This window comes from Eurypyga helias, unplaced genomic scaffold (assembly GCF_000690775.1).
Source record: "Eurypyga helias isolate BGI_N326 unplaced genomic scaffold, ASM69077v1 scaffold5560, whole genome shotgun sequence".
Taxonomy (NCBI): domain Eukaryota; kingdom Metazoa; phylum Chordata; class Aves; order Eurypygiformes; family Eurypygidae; genus Eurypyga; species Eurypyga helias.
The window spans coordinates 6425-11682 of record NW_010223669.1 but is presented as its reverse complement, the minus strand read 5'-3'; the positions used below and the strand labels follow the sequence as shown (position 1 = coordinate 11682).

Here is a 5258-nt window from a genome sequence, read left to right as displayed (position 1 = left end):
GCTGTCATTCTGTATATCTATTTTTTTTTCTCTTTTATGAAACCAAGACCTCCTTTCCCAAGAGGATGGAGGAACGAGGCGCCTGTGAAGTGTCTGCAGGTAGGCTGCTGCCAACGCGCTGACCAGCAGCAGATGGGGACAGAAGCAGCAAGGGGGGTATGGTGTGCGCGTCTCCCTTTCCTCTTGTCCTGCTAGCTGCCCCGGTCTGAGGCTGGAACATAGGGACCAAAGTGGTGATTTGATGGGAACAGCCACACCAGCGGGGTGGCAGAGGTGTCCTGTCCTACACAGGGGGGAGGAGAAGGGATGGAGGAGCTGTAGGTCACCATATAGGTCTTGTGGTACTAGAAATTAAATGAAATATCCAGTATCTTAAGAGGAAACACCAAAATAAAAACTCCACTCCCTGAAGGATAAGGTTCTTTCCAAAAGTGACAAAGCAACACTTGTAATTAAATGTGCTCAAAAGAGTTCAAAACAGATGAGTGCAGGTATTGTAAATAAAGGCCCCAATAATTTGGAGCTGTACCTACTTTTAAATTATAGAACCATGAAAATCCACATTAAACAAGACATTAGCAATAGCCTCATCCTTAAGTCCCTGTTCCTGTTCTTCCCCATGCTATCTAGTAAGATTGTACAGATGGAACTAAAATGAAGGATTGTACGTCCTTATTCAGCCCATAAAAGAAAAAAGCTTTTTTCTTATCAGCATCATTCAACGCTCTCCTACAATTCTTAGCCAAGAATGCATGTATGTGTGCCAAAATGCTTCCCAAAAATACGTTTTTATTTCACATTTTGATTTCTGCATTAGTCAGAAGAATATCTGTTCAGTTAATTATTTCAGTAAACATAATAAGAATGCTGTTACTAACTACACTACCGAGTATTTTGCCTTTTTTAAGGAATATGAGCCTACTTGTAATTAAAGGAATGCTATATTAATGATGCTGAAAGTCTCAGAGGGCAAAATTTAATGTCCACCTCATAATATTATGCCAGAATTTCATGCACAGAAGACTTTTTAATCTTTGTTTCTTAATTTAGTTTTGATTGGCTATGAAATACAGACTAGCACGCAATTTCTACCATCATCAGCATTTCTGCTTTATAAACTGTACAAACACACAGGAGTCTGATCTGTAGGCTTCTTTTCAAGCTTCTGTTTAACCTATGAAGAAAATTTGCTGTAGGCAATGCTAATTGATGATAATTTCATGATTTTTTTAGCCGCTGGGATGTGGGATGGTGTTATGATAGCTAGGTCTAAACATAAGCAGAAAATTGCATTTTTATGTTGCCATTTCAGCCACAAACGCAGGTTGGTAACATAAATTCATCTCCAGTTTGCAAATTACAGCAATAGTCACTAAGAGTCTGCTGGTTAAGCTCATGATGTATCTACGCAGCAATCCTGGCCAGGGTTTAGATGCAAACCCCAGGCTAAGGCTGGGTTTCAGTGGCTCCGTGGGGCTCCCGATGCTCGTAGTGGGGGCACAGCCGGCAAACGTGTGAGAAGTGAAGTCAGAAGGCGCCTACGTCCTGTTCTTGTAGGGCAAAAGATGGGGAAGGTCATGAAAAGTCTGATTTGTTTATTTTTATAAGTGGACAGTTTTGTGAAATTGTAACAAGCGCTTCGGAAGAGGGAAGTAGGATTCACTGTTCGCTACTCCCAGGGATTTAAAGCATTTTGTAAACAGAAATGCTGCAGGCCACATAAACTAGCACCCCCCCAGGTACTTAAAAAATTGCTTACGTTATCTCTGGAAAGTGAAGCAGCTCCTTTCCTTCACTCCTCTTCCCCTTCCCTCTCCTCCCAGGCCAACTAAGCGTATGGTGCCAGACACACACCAATGCCAAACGCTCCAAGTTCATGAATTACAGACCCACAGTAATTAAATGCTGTGACCCCCCAGTCCAATGCTGTGACTGATAAAGGACGGCCAAATTTCCTCAAAGGAATGCCACAGAAGCAGACACGCATCGTCTGCCAGCATGCGAGCCACACTGTCAGCAGCCAGAGACTGCTTTAAAATGTGAAAGGAAGCCAGAGGTGACCAGTCAACCCCCCAGGAAGGGCTGGTTATCCAGGAGCACTACCTGTTGGGAAGGATGTTGTCCCATCCTTAGAGACACAAGCAACTCCATGGCCAGACACCATGAGCGTTCGCTGCTCTAAGCCATTCATTTGTTTGTATGTTTCTTTCATGCAATTCTCCTCTCGAGCAAAATCCTTTCCCAAGCCCTAAAAATCCTGAGCGATTTTAAAAATGAGATTTTATACAAATAATAATTTGGAGGGTTTCTGCTTTTTGAGCCTCTCTGTTTCATTTTCAAACTTTTCCCTGCAACCAGAAGGACTAAGAAAATAAAGATGATGTTTGAAATGAAAGCTGAGAATCTCACATAATCATAGGACTCCAGGGGTTTGAGGTTTCAGAATAATCTCCTGAGTTGTCAGTACTGAATGTCACCAGAAACTATAATGTAATTCTCAGAATAGGTTGCATAAAAGTAATTGTGGGATGGTTTCCCTGCTGCATGTTCCCCGTAATACCTACAGATGCTGTCCTGATGGGACGACCCGAAGGTGCCTACAACTGGTGAGCTGGCACGTGCTGGGTTTAGCTACCAACTACAGAGTGTTGCATTTTGCAACAGATCTGCATGCACAAAACCTTGTTACTCAGTCTGGCAACTAAAGCTCACCCAGCAAAAATTCATAATAGACTCAAAAGAATGTTTAATTCCACTGAGAGCATGCAGAAATATGTAGGAGGCAAATTTCACCGTTAACTGCCCATCTCCTCTGTGCTGTATGCTTGCGTGCATCTCAGTGCATTATTACCACCTCTCACAGACTACCTTAATTTTACTGTCACCTCCCAGCAAGACTTGGGTGACCCTCTCAGTCTGGCTGTGGTTCGGGGATATACTGCACCGACAGCTGACACAGACTCAATAGCTAGTACCTTAGTCTGTGAACAGAAAATTACCCAACCTGATAGGAAGACTGATATGGAAACAAAACAGGAGGCTGCTTCAACCTCCTCCTGCAGAAGCAGGTCTGGCTGCTTGGTACCCTTGCTTATCCTTAGGATACCTGAAAGGACCCTGACCTCCTCCAAGGAAAAACCAGAAGCTGTTGAGCATTAACCTGATTTCAGCAACAAAACACTGGTACACGGGTTTAGCAAGCAAGTATCTAATACTGGCAACAATACACCCCAACATTTGTGTAGGTCAGTTCTGCACTTCACCGTGCTGGAAAGAAACCTTTGGACCTCTGTCATTTCAAATTCGGGATTTCATCATGCAAGAGCATGGAACGAAACAGGAATGCACTCTTTTCCACCTTCTCCAAGTGTGCCAGTGTTATCTTCTTAATTCGTTTTCTAAAACTACAAAGGAACACAAAAGATCTCTTCATTGGGAAAGGCCCAAGGCTCAGCCCTACAAGTACGTAAAACCTCTTTTTGAAGGAGATGAATTATTTCTACATGTAGCTATTGTACAGATAGACATGAAGCGTTTTTAGGGATGAGAGTTCTCTGCTGCTGTGCAGTACCTCAGGAACACCCAATATTTCAGTCATTATCCTCACGTTTCAAGTCAGCCAGTCATTGCTGATGCATATCTGAAGATGGTGTGTACATATAATTTCATTTATACTGAAAGCAAGTAACACTTTAACGCGTAGAAGCCTGTCACTGTATATTCACACCACTGAATACACCCTCACTGTGGGCGCTCTCTCTCCAGTTCTTCCTCTTGCTCTGGTTCTTGTGTCAGGATTCTGGTGGCTCTCTGCCTTCCAAGGGCTTAAGCAGCAAGCGAGCTACAGCTGCAACCGCAGGTCATTTGTGAGCAAACCTCCACCCCCCATCACAGCATGGAGGGCTTTGCTAGGTCAAATGTTTTTCAGAGAGAGTTCTGGCACCATTTTTAATACTTAATCAAAATGTCTTCCTTGGTGGTTTTTTTTTTGGTTTGTTTTGTTTAAAATAGTTATTCTGACTAGAGAGTGGGCTGATAACCAAGGCATTCATAAACTTAAAAAATACTTAAGACAGGAACTTTTGCAATGTTTATCTTAGGAAGAAACAAGTTTTGCTGGGCAGTTTCTATTAAAAGAACAACTTTTCTTATTCACTACTACAAGATGAGTAACTAAATGTCACTGATTGAGGGCTAAATCACAGCTATTACTATTCTGAGGGAGAAAACACATTTCAAGATACAGACCATACTACACGGGACACGTTGCTTTTATTTATTTTTAAACAGTGGCTGCTTGAAGCTGCTCGGAGGTTTAGAGTGTCAAAGCCGTGTCAGCAGAGATGGATTAGTGGGCAGAGAGCAAGCGGTGCAGTCAGAGGTTCACGGCGAATGTAATTTATTCACGTAGCTCTGCAATTTATCACATGGCTATTACCATAATGTACGTGGGAAGCAGCTGCATGTGTGCACATAATGCCCTAAATATACGTGTGGTTGGACCTGAACGCCTTACAGAACAATAGTGGCTGAAAATGATACCATAAGGCATTTAGAAGCAAATTTCCTTCCTGTGGGGATGCTGTCACACAGCAGTGATGTGTGTACACAAGCAAATAAATATCTCATAGACTTTTCTCAGTTATGGTAACTTCACTAGGACTCATTGGTTTTTCAATTCTACATTTTTGTACATTTACATTTAACTTACACTATAGGTAATGTGATGTAGGTTTCCAGTGCTTTATTAATAGATGTAAGTACCTGGTTTGCATCTCAAACTCAGATTTTCTAGTCAAGCAATACTGGATTTTCCACTCAACATTTAGTGGCAATATCAGTGGCAAAGAAAATGATTTCTCCGTGTTTGTGAGGAGAAACGGGTTATCAACAAGCTGAAAAATTTCTTTAACTTCATCACCTCTTACAGCACGATCTATCAAACCCTTGGGAGCAGCACAGCTGTAAAAGGTGGATATACATAGTGCCTGCCTGTTTTTCTCATACCTGTACAGTGATCTACCAAACCCAACGTTTCCAAAACTGATCTGTAATTTAAGGAGCACCTAAATTAAGGAGCTTGACTTTGGTCTCTCTTAGTTGGCTTGGATGCCTGCAGATTCAGTTAAAGAAGCAAGTGGTCAGTAGTTCGTAGAGCTGGCCCCCACCTGAAGGTGCTGGTACGCGTGTGCTGTACGCAGGAGCAAAGCCCCAGCAATGCTGCTCATGCCTGTGCGGGCTTCTCAGACAAGCTCCCC

General features: G+C 42.6%; 1 protein-coding gene across 1 annotated transcript in view; it reads right to left on the bottom strand.

The window, feature by feature from the left end:
- The window catches only part of NTNG1 (netrin G1), a gene marked incomplete at its 3' end in the record, with an annotated part of 86917 nt that overhangs the window by 80957 nt on the left and 702 nt on the right, over positions 1-5258 (bottom strand). The window lies entirely within an intron of this gene.